At 48.2% G+C, this 16,364-nt stretch overlaps 1 protein-coding gene and 1 long non-coding RNA gene across 4 annotated transcripts in view; one reads left to right on the plus strand and one right to left on the minus strand.

Moving 5' to 3' along the window:
• Window positions 1-16,364, plus strand: part of LOC128701633 (nephrin) — a 625,789-nt gene that overhangs the window by 54,757 nt on the left and 554,668 nt on the right. The gene's annotated exons all lie outside the window — the stretch shown is intronic.
• Window positions 1-16,364, minus strand: part of LOC138855024 (uncharacterized) — a 278,768-nt gene that overhangs the window by 54,744 nt on the left and 207,660 nt on the right. The window lies entirely within an intron of this gene.

The raw sequence follows: 16,364 nt of genomic DNA on the forward strand, positions 1-16,364 counted from the left end.
ACCTGTTTGCAGCCAGGTAAACAGACACACATGCAAGTCTCACCCTAGCAGAAAGTCGAGCCTGCATACATTCAGTTGCGAGTATCTTATCCATTGACTTGCTATACATCACATCTAGTAAAAAAATAAAAGTGAGGCACATAGGACTGTTTTAACAGTTGCCCTGCGACGTGAACGCTTGAGGGAGATTATAGTGTTACGGATGTCGCCTGTCACAGACAGAATATAAACTACAAGATTCCTAGTAAAAATAGATCAGTTAACTCACCTTCCGACCCCTTGTATAAGATTGATCTAGTGTTACTGATTGACTAAAAAGAAAACGTTCATTTATACGTGCTACTAAATTTTTTTCTAACTTTCGTTCACTTGTCAAAACAAAATATTCATTTTCATAGTTTGATGGCAATTTAGCTAAATTAGATCCCCCCTGCCTTTTTTTTCACTGAATTCTCATTTGTAATAACGAAAAAGATATATATTTACATTGTGAGTTGGTTCCTCCAGGAACTGACACGTCGCACTTTCCAACAAATTTATATACAAACTTGGCCCGAGTTAGTAGATGGCAGCTCGCACCACTTTGATATTGGCAAATAAAAATCACTGACTCTAATCACGTCACGCCCGGTGCACATTTCCTATATTTGATCGTGCACTCTGATATCAGTCAGTTTCAGGTGACGAAGATGGTGGCCTGTAAATTACGTCGACAATTACTTTATATGCGTTTTCGTGTATTAAATTTACGTCAGATATACTAAAAAAATGATTGGTTATAGATATATGTTGATTAACAACACGAGTCTGTTGTTATTAATTTTTCAATTATTTTCAGAAGACAATATCCAAGAATAGCATACTCATCAATATTAATGTAATCATAGGAATATCTAGGGGTTATATTACGTCTGGAGAATAACAGATAATAAAGCTTGATCCGAGGAAGGGAAAGGTAACTTCAATTATGATATAATTTTTTAAAAAATATATCTGAACCTGATATGGAAAATCTGCAGATGCGCACTCCACTAAAAAAAAATTTAATCCTTGAACTTTGAGGGAATTAATATCGCAGATATTGGTGTTGAGGTAGACGTGACTGCATGCAAAGTGCAAATATAATGGGAAATATTGTTGGGCGGTGCATTACCTTCAGTGTTGTACATTTTTATATCAAAGACACGCAGACACACACACACACACACACACACACACACACACACACACACACACACACACACACACACACACACACACGAGAGAGAGGGTTGGGTAGATTGCGTTTTCCTAGACTGCAGGAAGGCCTTTGACACAGTTCCCCACAAGAGATTAGTGCAGAAGCTGGAGGATCAGGCACACGTAAAAGGAAGGGCACTGCAATGGATAAGGGAATACCTGACAGGGAGGCAGCAACGAGTCATGGTACGTGAAGAGGTATCACAGTGGGCGCCTGTTACGAGCGGGGTCCCACAGGGGTCAGTTCTAGGACCAGTGCTATTTTTGATATATGTGAACGACATGATGGAAGGAATAGACTCTGAAGTGTCCCTGTTCGCAGATGACGTGAAGTTGATGAGAAGAATTAAATCGGACGAGGATGAGGCAGGACTGCAAAGAGACCTGGAGAGGCTGGACATGTGGTCCAGTAACTGGCTTCTCGAATTCAATCCAGCCAAATGCAAAGTCATGAAGATTGGGGAGGGGCAAAGAAGACCGCAGACAGAGTATAGGCTAGGTGGACAAAGACTACAGACCTCACTCAGGGAGAAAGACCTTGGGGTGACCATAACACCGAGCACATCACCGGAGGCACACATCAACCAAATAACCGCTGCAGCATACGGGCGCCTGGCAAACCTGAGAATAGCGTTCCGATACCTTAATAAGGAATCGTTCAAGACACTGTACACTGTGTATGTTAGGCCCATACTGGAGTATGCAGCACCAGTCTGGAACCCACACCTGGTCAAGCACGTCAAGAAGTTAGAGAAAGTACAAAGGTTTGCAACAAGGCTAGTCCCAGAGCTCAAGGGAATGTCGTACGAGGAAAGGTTAAGGGAAATCGGACTGACGACACTGGAGGACAGAAGGGTCAGGGGAGACATGATAACGACATACAAGATACTGCGGGGAATAGACAAGGTGGACAAAGATAGGATGTTCCAGAGAGGGGACACAGGGACAAGGGGTCACAACTGGAAGCTGACGACTCAGACGAGTCACAGGGACGTTAGGAAGTATTTCTTCAGTCATAGAGTTGTCAGCAAGTGGAATAGCCTAGCAAGTGAAGTAGTGGAGGCAGGAACCATACATAGTTTTAAGAAGATTCATGACAAAGCTCAGGAAGCAGAGAGAGAGAGGATCCAGTAGCGATCAGTGAAGAGGCGGGGCCAGGAGCTGAGTCTCGACCCCTGCAACCACAATTAGGCGAGTACAATTAGGTGAGTACACACACACACACACCTTTGAGGTGAGTATAATACCGAACACATCTCCTGAGACGCACATCAACCAAATAACTGCTGCAGCATATGAGTGACTAGCAAACCTGAGAACAGCTTTCCGACACCTCAGTAATGAGTCGTTTAGGGCTTTGTACACTGTGTACTTCAGGCCTATATTGGAGTATGCAGTACCAGTTTGGAACCCTTACCTGAGCAGGCACTTCTTCTCTGCAATGAGACTTGTCCCATAGCTAAGGGACATTTCCTACGAGGAGGGATTAATGGAAATTTACCTGACTTGGAACCTCCTTATTCAGCCTGCCATTACCTCCTTAATTAGCCTGCCACTACCTCCTTATTCAGCCTGCCATTACCTCCTTATTCAGCCTGCTACTACCTCCTTATTCAGCCTGCCACTATCTCCTTATTCAGCCTGCCACTACCTCCTTATTCAGCCTGCCACTACCTCCTTATTCAGCCTGCCACTACCTCCTTATTCAGCCTGCCACTACCTCCTTATTCAGCCTGCCACTACCTCCTTATTCAGCCTGCTACTACCTCTTTATTCAGCCTGCCATTACCTCCTTATTCAGCCTGCCACTACCTCCTTATTCAGCCTGCCACTACCTCCTTATTCAGCCTGCCACTACCTCCTTATTCAGCCTGCCACTACCTCCTTATCCAGCCTGCTACTCCTTACCTCTACTTACAGCCTCAGCCTGCCACTATCTCCTTACCTCTTCACTCAGCCTGCTACTACCTCCTTATTCAGCCTGCCATTACCTCCTTATTCAGCTTGCCACTACCTCCTTATTCAGCCTGCCACTGCCTCCTTATTCGGCCTGCCACTGCCTCCTTATTCAGCCTGGCAGTAACCTTATTCAGCCTGCCACAGCCTCTTTATTCAGCCTGCCATTACCTCCTTATTCAGCCTGCCACTACCTCCTTATTCAGCCTGCCACTACCTCCTTATTCAGCCTGCCACTACCTCCTTATTCAGCCTGCCATTACCTCCTTATTCAGCCTGCCACTACCTCCTTATTCAGCCTGCCACTACCTCCTTATTCAGCCTGCCATTACCTCCTTATTCAGCCTGCCATTACCTCCTTATTCAGCTTGCCACTGCCTCCATATTCAGCCTGCCATTACCTCCTTATTCAGCCTGCCACTGCCTCCTTATTCAGCATGCCAGTAACCTCCTTATTTAGGCTGCCACTGCCTCCATATTCAGCCTGCCACTACAGCCTTATTCAGCCTGCCATTACCTACTTATTCAGCCTGCCATTACCTCCTTATTCAGCCTGCCACTACCTCCTTATTCAGCCTGCCACTACCTCCTTATTCAGCCTGCCATTACCTCCTTATTCAGCCTGCCACTACCTCCTTATTCAGCCTGCCACTACCTCCTTATTCAGCCTGCCACTACCTCCTTATTCAGCCTGCCACTACCTCCTTATTCAGCCTGTCACTACATCCTTATTCAGCCTGCCACCACCTCCTTATTCAGCCTGCCACCACCTCCTTATTCAGCCTGCCACCACCTCCTTATTCAGCCTGCCACCACCTCCTTATTCAGCCTGCCACCACCTCCTTATTCAGCCTGCCACTACCTCCTTATTTAGCCGGTCACTACTTTCTTATTCAGCCTGCCACTACGCCACTACCTCCTTATTTAGCCTCATACTACCTCCTTATTCAGCCTGCAACTACCTCCTTATTCAGCCTGCCACTACCTCCTTATTCAGCCTGCCACTACCTCCTTATTCAGCCTGCCACTACCTCCTTTTTCAGCCTGCCACTACCTCCTTTTTCAGCCTGCCACTACCTCCTTTTTCAGCCTGCCACTACCTCCTTTTTCAGCCTCCACTACTCCTTTTTCAGCCTGCCACTATGCCACTCAGCCTGCCACTACCTCCTTTTTCAGCCTGCCACTACCTCCTTTTTCAGCCTGCCACTACCTCCTTTTTCAGCCTGCCACTACCTCCTTATTCAGCCTACCACTACCTCCTTATTCAGCCTACCACTACCTCATTCAGCCTGCCACTACCCCCTCTTCCAGTCTCTCCCACTCCCAGTCTCTCCCACTCCCAGTCTCTCCCACTCCCAGTCTCTCCCACTCCCAGTCTCTCCCACTCCCAGTCTCTCCCACTCCCAGTCTCTCCCACTCCCAGTCTCTCTCCCAGTCTCTCCCACTCCCAGTCTCCCACTCCCAGTCTCTCCCACTCCCAGTCTCTCTCCCAGTCTCCCACTCCCAGTCTCTCCCACTCCCAGTCTCTCCCACTCCCAGTCTCTCCCACTCCCAGTCTCTCCCACTCCCAGTCTCTCCCACTCCCAGTCTCTCCCACTCCCAGTCTCTCCCACTCCCAGCCTCTCCCACTCCTAGCCTCTCCCACTCCCAGTCTCTCCCACTCCCAGTCTCTCCGACTCCCAGTCTCTCCGACTCCCAGTCTCTCCCACTCCCAGTCTCTCCCACTCCCAGTCTCTCCCACTCCCAGTCTCTCCCACTCCCAGTCTCTCACTCCCAGTCTTTCACTCCCAGTCTCTTACTCCCAGTCTCTTTCCACTTTACTACTGTTGACATCTCCATTTCTTTTATCGGTTTTCTCACATTATCTTTCTTTCAAGAATTTATTCTTATACTCTGGAATATTCGCTTATTATCCTTTATCCATTATTATACTGACTTCTCTCCATCATGTTTATTTTTAATTCTTTCTTTCTACTGCCCTTTTCTAAGTAAATCTTTCTTTATCCTGCCCTTTTTTTCAGTATCTCTTTCTTTATCTAATTACTTATTTCTTTATCCTGCCCCTTTCTAAGTACCTCTTTCTTTATCCTGCCCCTTTCTAAGTACCTCTTTCTTTATCCTGCCCCTTTCTAAGTACCTCTTTCTTTATCCTGCCCCTTTCTAAGTACCTCTTTCTTTATCCTGCCCCTTTCTAAGTACCTCTTTCTTTATCCTGCCCCTTTCTAAGTACCTCTTTCTTTATCCTGCCCCTTTCTAAGTACCTCTTTCTTTATCCTGCCCCTTTCTAAGTACCTCTTTCTTTATCCTGCCCCTTTCTAAGTACCTCTTTCTTTATCCTGCCCCTTTCTAAGTACCTCTTTCTTTATCCTGCCCCTTTCTAAGTACTTATTTCTTTATCCTGCCCCTTTCTAAGTACCTCTTTCTTTATCCTGCCCCTTTCTAAGTACTTCCCTGGTTCCATCCTGTCTCCAGTTTCACCAGGCGATGTATGACCCCTACGTGTCTAGCGCTCTCCTATGCGTGAATGATGGTCCATGTGCCCTTCAAGGGCTCTTGATTCAAGGAACTTGAGATGTTTTACACTTCCGTGGATCGAACTTGATTATCTCCCACTGCCCGAAAGTTGTGTGGCAATTACCGGTTAAGCTGTTCCTGATGACTGTAATTAATTGATGAGACTTGAAATTAGGCAAGTCTGGGACACCGAACCTCTGGGACATTTGAACCTCTGCACGCCTGGGACATTTGAACCTCTAGGACATTTGAACCTCTGCCAGTCTGGGGCATTTGAACCTCTAGGACATTTGGACCTCTACAAGTCTGGGACATCTGAACTTTAGGACATTTGGAACCCTGCAAATCTGGGACATTTGAACCTCTAGGACATTTGGACCTCTGCAAGTCTGGGACATCTGAACTTCTAGGACATTTGAAACTCCGCAAGTCTGGGACATTTGGACCTCTCGGACATTTAAACCTGTGAGTGTCTGGGACATTTAAACCTCGTGTGGTCTTAGAAATATGTAACGTTGTGTACGAGAGGCCATTCATTAGTACCGACACAAAGGAGGTAAGGCAGTACCATGGTATACAGTGATTGAGTTCCAGGGGGTCAGCGCCCCCGCGGACTGGATGTTGAAAATGCTGATGAGGGACCGGGATGTTAGGAAGTATTTCTTCAGTCGTAGAGTTGTCAGGAAGTGGAACAATCTGGAGAGTGATGTAGTAGAGGTAGGATCCATACACAGCTTTAAGAAGAAGTATAGTAAACCTCTTGGAGCAGGGATTGTATTTAGTAGGAACCAGCAAAGAGGCGGGGCCAGGAGCTGTGACTCGACCCTGCAACCACAAATAGGTGAATACAGACAGGCACACAGACAAAGACAGACACACACACACACACACACACACACACACACACCAACACACACACACACACACACACACACACACACACACACACACACACCAATATGATAAAGCTCACGGCTCAGGGAGAGTGACCTAGTAGCGATCAGTGAAGAGGCGGGGCCAGGAGCTCGGACTCGACCCCCGCAACCTCAACTAGGTGAGTACAACTAGGTGAGGTGAGTACACACATACACACACACACACACACACACATGCCTGCACATACAAAAGGCCTAGTGTCTAATCGACATGTGCCTAGGACCAAATGGTAACTAACACACACACACACATACACGAACACACACACGAATACACGAATATTGTGCCTTTTTGTTATTTACACACACGAACACACAGAAAAAATCAAGTAAAACGACTTCGTAGATCTTTGCCTTTCAAATTTCTAAGGTGAAGTTGACGATGTGTTTGTGAGTGAAGATACAGACTCCGGATCTCAGTGGCGGGTTCTCCACTAGCATCACCCCTCAAGGAAGGTTCCTTGATGTTGGTGAGGGGCTCTCGATTTAGGGAATTGGATCTGTGCTCCAGTTCCCCGAATTAATAAGCCTGAATGCCTTCCACATCCCCCCCCCCAGGCGCTGTATAATCCTCCGGGTTTAGCGCTACCCCCTTGATTATGATAATAATAATCCACTAGCATGAGAAAATGATACACTCTGACAAAGGTTATTTTAATAAAGCAACTTTCCTGCTCAGTACACAAATAACCCGCACATAGAAGAAACGAAACGTCGTCGCAAAGCTCCTTTCGACGACGTTTCGGTCCGACTTGGACCATTTACAAAGTCACACTAACAAATACGTTAGGATACGTTACATAAACGTATTGAAAAATAATTTTTAAAACAAATACGCAAAGAAATGTAATACGTCTGGCAGCTTAGTGTCTCAGGTCCCCCACCAAACGTTTAAATTAATACGCCATTCATAAATGATATAAGAACAGGTTTATCGGGGAAAAATGATTTTTGCGTTGAAGGAGAGCTAAACCGATATTATAAGGTTCGATCCAGGTAAAGGAAGGATAGGCCTAGGTCCTTAGAACAAGAGCCTTTCACCGGTATCAAGACCCCCTAACAAGCATCAAGGGACCTCACCGGCATCAAGACCCCTTGCATCAAAGTCCCTCACCGGCATCAAGACCCCACATTGGCATCAAGACCTTTCACTAGCATCAAGACCTCACATTGACATCAAGATCTCTCACTAGCATCAAGGCCCCACAATGGCATCAAGACCTCTCGCTGGCATCAAAACCCCACACTAACATCAAGACCTCCCATTAGCATTAAGGCCCCTCACTGGCATCAAGACTTCTCACTGGCATCAAAGCCCCTCACCAGCATCAATACACTTCATCAGCATCAAGGTCCTTCACTGGCATCAAGGCAATTCACCATCAAGAACATTTACCAGTATGAAGACCCCTTCCCAGTATCAAGGCCACTCACTTTCATCAACGCCATTCACGAGCATCAAAGTCGTTTACCAGCATCAAGGCGATTTACCAGTATCAAGGCTCTTCATCGTCACGACTGCCCCTCACAGCATCAAAACCCCTCAACATCATCAAGTCCTATCACCAACATCAAGGTCCCTCACAAGCATCAAGGTCCCTAACTAGCACCACGGCTCCTTACAGGCATCAAAGGCCATCACAAGCATCAAGACAGTCACCACTATAAAAGCCCATCAACAGTATCAAAGCCTGTCACAACATCAAGGCCTATCACTAGTATCAAGGCTCATCATAATCAAGGCACCTCACCGGCATCAAGGCCACATTCCGATATCAAGTTTCCTTACCAGCATCAAGGCACTTCAGCAACATCAAGGCCCCTCACCGGTATCAAGACCCGTCACTTATTAGATCATTCGCCAACATCAAAGTCCCTCCACAGCATCAAGGCCCTAATCAGCAAAATGCTCACCAGCATCAAGGCACTTCGCCAGCATCAAGGTTCCTCGACAGTATCAAGGTCTCTCACCATCATCAGGGCCCCCATTGGCATCAAGGTTCCTTACAGGCATCAAAGCCCCTCATCAACCTCAAGGTCTCTCGCCAGTGCCACGGCGTCTCACCAGCATCAACGCCCGTCACAAGTATCAAGGCTCATCACAAGCATCAAGACTCCATACCAGCATCAAGGGCCCTCACAGGTATCAAGACCTCTCCCTAACATGACGGCCCCTCACCAGTATCAACTCCCTTTACCAACCTCAAGACCCCTCACCAGTATAAACGCCCCTCATTAGCATCAAGGCCCTCTCAACACCAATGCTCCTCACCGCTATCAAGGCCCCTCACCTTTATCAAGGCACTCTAACTGTCCACTCCACAGAGCCACGCACTCCTTCCTCTCACCAGAGCCACGCACTCCTTCCTCTCACCAGAGCCACGCACTCCTTCCTCTCACCAGAGCCACGCACTCCTTCCTCTCACCAGAGCCACGCACTCCTTCCTCTCACCAGAGCCACGCACTCCTTCCTCTCACCAGAGCCACGCACTCCTTCCTCTCACCAGAGCCACGCACTCTCACCAGAGCCACGCACTCCTTCCTCTCACCAGAGCCACGCACTCCTTCCTCTCACCAGAGCCACGCACTCCTTCCTCTCACCAGAGCCACGCACTCCTTCCTCTCACCAGAGCCACGCACTCCTTCCTCTCACCAGAGCCACGCACTCCTTCCTCTCACCAGAGCCACGCACTCCTTCCTCTCACCAGAGCCACGCACTCCTTCCTCTCACCAGAGCCACGCACTCCTTCCTCTCACCAGAGCCACGCACTCCTTCCTCTCACCAGAGCCACGCACTCCTTCCTCTCACCAGAGCCACGCACACCTTCCTCTCACCAGAGCCACGCACTCCTTCCTCTCACCAGAGCCACGCACTCCTTCCTCTCACCAGAGCCACGTACTCCCTCCTCTCACCAGAACCACGTACTCCATCCTCTCACCAGAGCCACGCTCTCCTTCCTCTCACCAGAGCCAGGCACTCCTTCCTCTCGCCAGAGCCACGCACTCCTTCCTCTCACCAGAGCCACACACTCTTTCCTCTCACCAGAGCCACGTACTCCCTCCTCTCACCAGAGCCACGTACTCCCTCCTCTCACCAGAGCCACGCTCTTCTTCCTCTCACCAGAGCCAGGCACTCTCGTCTCACCAGAGCCACACACTCTCGTCTCACCAGAGCCACGCTCTCTTTCCTCTCACCAAAACCACGTACTCCCTCCTCTCACCAGAGCCACGCACTCCCTCCTCTCACCAGAGCCAGGCACTCCCTCCTCTCACCAGAGCCACGCACACCTTCCTCCCACCAGAGCCACGTACTCCCTCCTCTCACCAGAGTGCCACGCACTCTCTTCTCACCAGAGCCACGCACTCTCGTCTCCAGAGCCACACAATCTCGTCTCACCAGAGCCACGCTCTCTTTCCTCTCACCAAAACCACGTACTCCCTCCTCTCACCAGAGCCACACACTCACTCGTCTCACCAGAGCCACACACTCACTCGTCTCACCTGAGCCACACACTCACTCGTCTCACCAGAGCCACACACTCACTCGTCTCACCAGAGCCACACACTCACTCGTCTCACCAGAGCCACACACTCACTCGTCTCACCAGAGCCACACACTCACTCGTCCCACCAGAGCCACACACTCACTCGTCTCACCAGAGCCACACACTCACTCGTCTCACCAGAGCCACTCACTCGTCTCACCAGAGCCACACACTCACTCGTCTCACCAGAGCCACACACTCTCACCAAAGCCACACTCTCACCAAAGCCACGCACTCTCTCCTCTCACCATAGCCACGCGTTCTGGTGAGAGTGCGTGGCTCCTATCTCTGCCACGTACAGTTTCAATCTTTAAAACGAGAAGTTCCATTGAATCTTTCTTTTTCAGGTCGACATTCAGACGCACAAGACACCTCTATTCAGCGCGATCCGCCGTCACCTTTTTTGCAGCTTATACTCAACAGGATGGACCTTTTCGCATGCACTGCAGTTCGCTGATTTCTGTTGGATCTAAACGTCAGTAGAATTTGTTAGGTTAAGTTAGGTAAGATTTGTCAGGAAAAAGGACAAGGGTTTCCTGAGGGGGGTCTTGGTCATATGATGGCCCATAAATGTTTCCTGAGACGGGGTCTTGGTCGTATGATGACCCCCAAGTGTTTCCTGAGGCGGGGTCTTGGACATATGACCCCCAAGTGTTTCCTGAGGCGGGGTCTTGGTCATATGACCCCCAAGTGTTTTCTGAGGCGGGGTCTTGGTCATATGACCCTCAAGTGTTTCCTGAGGCGGGGTCTTGGTCATATGATGACCCTCAAGTGTTTCCTGAGGTCAGGTCTTGGTCATATGATGACCCTAAAGTGTTTCCTGAGGTGAGGTCTTGGTCATATGATGACCCCCAAGTGTTTTCTGAGGCGGGGTCTTGGTCGTTTGATGACCCCCAAGTGTTTCCTGAGGCGGGGTCTTGGTCATATGATGACCCCCAAGTGTTTCCTGAGGTGGGGTCTTGGTCATATGATGACCCGCAAGTGTTTCCTGAGGTGGGGTCTTGGTCATATGATTACCCCCAAGTGTTTTCTGAGGCCGGGTCTTGGTCATATGACCCCCAAGTGTTTTCTGAGGCGGGGTCTTGGTTATATGACCCCCAAGTGTTTTCTGAGGCGGGGTCTTGGTCATATGATTACCCCCAAGTGTTTTCTGAGGCGGGGTCTTGGTCATATGATGACCCCCAAGTGTCTCCTGAGGCGGGGTCTTGGTCATATGATGACCCCCAAGTGTTTCCTTAGGCGGGGTCTTGGGGATATCATAAGCCCTGTTTCCTGAGGCGGGGTCTTGGTTATATGACCCCCAAGTGTTTCCTGAGGCGGGGTCTTGGTCGTATGATGACCCCCAAGTGTTTCCTGAGGCGGGGTCTTCGTTACAAGACCCCCAAGTGTTTCCTGAGGCGGGGTCTTGGTTACAAGACCCCCAAGTGTTTCCTGAGGCGGGGTCTTCGTTACAAGACCCCCAAGTGTTTCCTGAGGCGGAGTCTAGGTCACATGATGACCCCCAACTTGAGCTTCGGGTCTTCTGACGAAGACCCTTCTCTCGCTTACCGGTCCATCTCTTTAAAAATTAAAGTGGTACAGTACCTCATTGTATATATCCAAGTATTTATAAGTATAATTCTAAGTTCAAGTAGTTTAGAGAAGATTAATTTAGGTTCAGGTAAGTTCACATAAATTTAGGTTTGATTTCCAACTGTTAATATATACTAAGCTTATAGGGTAGTTGATGAGTGGAATAGTCTACCTAGTTGGGTTATTGAGGCTAGGACTTTGGGTAGTTTCAAATTTAGGTTGGATAAGTACATGAGTGGGAGGGGTTGGATTTGAGTGGGACTTGCACATCAGAGCTTATTTCTTGGGTAGCATTGAAAATTGGGTTTGGCAAATGTTTTGTTAGTGGGATGAATTGTAAAGGACCTGCCTAGTATGGGTCAACAGGCCTGCTGCAGTGTTCCTCCTTTCTTATGTTCTTATGTTATGTCTTGCAGCGAAGGATATTCAAAGTTCGTGAGAGCGTTGGTATCTTCACGCATGTCGCGGCTCAAAGGTGGACCGGTAAGCTAGTGGAAAAGCTTCAGTCAAAGGAGCAAAAGCTCTACTGAGGCGCTCACCTGAATAAAGCCAGAGTCTGGAGACACTTTTTCCATTTTGATCACCAACAAAATTCCACCATCTTCAGATAACAGCTTTTGTGAGGAAGGTTTTGGATATTTTAGGAAGATTAACTTTTGTAATGGCATTATATTTTGGTAGTATATTATTCTGTAATATAATATTGTGTAGTATATTATTCCGTAGCATATTATTCTGTAATACAGAGAAGAACGGAGGAGGATGAGGAGTTTAAGGCAATCAGTCCCTTGGCCTCCAGCCGATAATTTCAGTCCACCAGTCTTGAGAAATGTACAGAGAAGTGGCTTATATACTGTAGTATATAAGGTGAGTTGAAGTAGCAGAATGCGGAGTCACCAGTGGAAAAATCCGCTAGTGTACGTCATGCCTGCAGGTCAGGTAGATGTTGAAGAATTCCCTGGCTAAGGGGACTGATTACCACAAACTACTACTCACATTCCACCGTTCTTCTCTACAATGGACCGAAGAAGCCACTGGCTGGCGTTTCGTTTCTACTCTAAAGATTCTCGAACGTTGGCAAGTGTTTCATTCTTCACCTTGTCGTTTTTTTATAACATTTATACCATATTCTTCTTTATTAATTAGAAAACATGAGCACTGAGAGAATGTGTGTGTGTGTGTGTGTGTGTGTGTGTGTGTGTGTGTGTGTGTGTGTGTGTGTGTGTGTGTGTGTGTGTGTGTGTGTGTGTGTGTGTGTGTACTTACCTAATTGTACTCACCTAATTGTGGTTGCAGGGGTCGAGACTCAGCTCCTGGCCCCGCCTCTTCACTGATCGTTACTAGGTCCTCTCCCTCTCTGCTTCCTGACCTTCGTCGTACCTCTTCTTAAAACTATGTATGGTTCCTGCCTCCACTACTTCACTTGCTAGGCTATTCCACTTCCAGACGACTCTATGACTGAAGAAATACTTCCTAACATCCCTGTGACTCGCCTGAGTCTTCGGCTTCCAATTGTGACCCCTTGCTTCTGTGTTCCCTCTCTGGAACATCCTGTCTGTCCACCTTGTCTATTGCCCGCAGTATCTTGTATGTCGTTATCATGTGTCCCCTGACCCTTCTGTCCTCCAGTGTCGCCAGTCCGATTTCCCTCAACCTTTCCTCGTACGACATTCCCCTGAGCTCTGGAACTAGCCTTGTTGCAAACCTTTGTACTTTCTCTAACGTCTTGACGTGCTTGACCAGGTGTAGGTTCCAGACTGGTGCTGCATACTCCAGTATGGGCCTAACATACACAGTGTACAGTGTCTTGAACGATTCCTTATTAAGGTTTTGGAACGCTATTCTCAGGTTTGCCAGGCGCCCGTATGCTGCAGCAGTTATTGGTTGATGTGTGCCTCCGGTGACGTGCTCGGTGTTATGGTTACCCCAAGATCTTTCTCCCTGAGTGAGGTCTGTAGTCTTTGTCCACCTAGCCTATACTCTGTCTGCGGTCTTCTTTGCCCCTCCCCAATCTTCATGACTTTGCATTTGGCAGGGTTGAATTCGAGAAGCCAGTTTCTGGGCCACGTGTCCAGCCTGTCCAGGTCTCTTTGCAGTCCTGCCTCATCCTCATCCGATTTAATTCTTCTCATCAGCTTCACATCATCTGCGAATAGGGACACTTCAGAGTCTGTTCCTTTCATCATGTCGTTCGCATATATCAAAAATAGCACTGGTCCTAGAACTGACCCCTGTGGGACCCCGCTCGTCACAGGCGCCCACTGTGATACCTCTTCACGTACCATGACTCGTTGTTGCCTCCCTGTCAGGTATTCCCTGATCCATTGCAGTGCCCTCCCTGTTGTATGCGCCTGATCCTCCAGCTTCTGCACTAATCTCTTGTGAGGAGCTGTGTCAAAGGCCTTCCTGCAGTCCAGGAAAATGCATTTAATCCACTCCTCTCTCTCGTGTCTTACTTCTGTTACCTTGTCATAAAACTCCAGAAGGTTTGTGACACAGGATTTGCCTTCCATGAATCCATGCTGGTTTTCATTTATAATCTTGTTCCGTTACAGGTGTTCCACCACTCTCCTCCTGATAATCTTCTAGATGATTTTGCATACTAACATGTCAGAGACACAGGTCTGTAGTTTAGTGCCTCGTTTCTGTCTCCTTTCTTAAATATGGGGACTACATTTGCCGTCTTCCGTATCCCAGGTAGTTGCCCAGTTTCAAGGGATGTGTTGAAGATTGTGGTTAGGGGCACGCACAGCATCTCTGCTCCTTCTCTTATGACCCACGGGGAGATGTTGTCTGGTCCCATCGCCTTTGAGGTATCAAGGTCACTTAGCAGCTTCTGCACCTCCTCCTCGGTTGCTCGTATGTCATCCAACACTTGTTGGTATATTCCCTCTTGATGTTCCCTTCTGTGCTGGCTTCCCAGAACCCTTCCTGTCTCTACTGTAAACACTTCCTGTTTAGCTCCTCACATACCTCATGATCATTTCTTTTGAGTTCTCCACCTTGTCCTCAGTCTGATCACCTGGTCTTTGACTGTTGTCTTCCTCCTGATGTGGCTATACAACAGTTTCGGGTCAGTCTTGACTTTCGATGCTATGTTATTTTCATACTGTTGCTGGGCCTCCCTCCTTACCTGTGCATACTCGTTCCTGGCTCTGCGACTAATCTCCCTATTTTCATGTGTTCTTTGCCTTCTGTACTTTTTCCATTCTCTATTGCACTTAGTTTTTTGCCTCCTTACACCTTCGGGTAAACTAGGGGCTCGTTCTGGTCTTCCCATTGTTTCTGTTCCTCTTGGGAATAAACCTTTCCACTGCCTCCTTGCATTTTGTTGTTACATATTCCCTCATTTCATTTACTGGCTTTCCTGAAGAACCTCCTGCAGGAAGTTCTTCAAACCTATGTAGTCCCCTCTTTTATAGTCGGGCTTTTCCCATTCAACTCCTGTTACTCTCTCCACTTGCAACTCTACTATGTATTCAAAGCACAGAACCACGTGGTCACTAGCTCCTAGGGGACTCTCATATGTGATGTCCTCAATGTCTGAACTGCCCAGGGTGAACACAAGGTCCAATCTTGCTGGTTCGTCCTCCCCTCTCACTCAGGTAGTGTCCTTAACATGTTGGTGCATGAGGTTTTCCAGCACCACATCCAACATCTTTGGCTCTCCATGTTTCGGGACCCCTATGTGGCTCCAGGTTTTCCCAGTCAATCTCCCTGTGGTTGAAATCACCCATAACCAGCAACTTTGCTCTGCTCGAGTAAGCTCTTCTTGCCACCTCAGCAAGTGTGTCCACCATTGCTCTGTTGCTCTCTTCATATTCCTCTCTTGGCCTCCTGCAGTTCTGTGGTGGGTTATACATCACTGCAATGACCACCTTGTGCTCCCCAGACTAAAGTGTACCTACTATGTAGTCCCTTTCTCATGTCTCGTCTATGCCTCCCATTTTCTAGAATTTCCATCTTTTTTTTACGAGCAGAGCAACCCCTCCTCCCCCTCTGCCCCTTCTATCTTTCGTCATGATCTGATATCCTGGTGGGAAGACTGCATCTGTTATTGTCTCAGTGAGTTTTGTTTCTGTAACTGCTATGATGTCTGGGGACTTCTCATTGATTCTTTCTTGCCACTCCTCATATTTATTCGTTAATCCATCCTCATTTGTGTACCAAACCTTCAACTTCTGTTCTAATACTGTAACTGTGGTCCTGGGGGAATACTGGGGTTGGGAGAGCAGGAGCCCTGGTGGGGGGCCTGTAAGGGGTTGCAGTGGAGGAAGGGCTCCCATAGGGGGTTGCTGTAGGGGTAGGGTTCGTGGTGCGGGGGGTGGGAACAGAGGGATCGGTGTGTGATTGTTGGTTTAGATTGTTCAGTTGCCTTGGGGGTGTCGTGGTTGGAGTCCTTCTGCAGGTGTTTCTGGGGGGTGTGCTTGCCCTTCCACCTGTGCCTGGGTTATTCTGCTCTTCTTTGTCATTTCCTCCCATTCCTCCTTTCGTTTTTGCACTCTCTCTTTCAGTTTCATCCTTTCCTCCTCTGTTCTGTCTCGATCGAGGTACACACTCTTGAACTCCTGTTTGCCTCTCAGCCGTGCTTTCTCCTGCAGGA

Source organism: Cherax quadricarinatus, chromosome 78, assembly GCF_038502225.1.
Source record: "Cherax quadricarinatus isolate ZL_2023a chromosome 78, ASM3850222v1, whole genome shotgun sequence".
In the NCBI taxonomy this organism is placed as follows: domain Eukaryota; kingdom Metazoa; phylum Arthropoda; class Malacostraca; order Decapoda; family Parastacidae; genus Cherax; species Cherax quadricarinatus.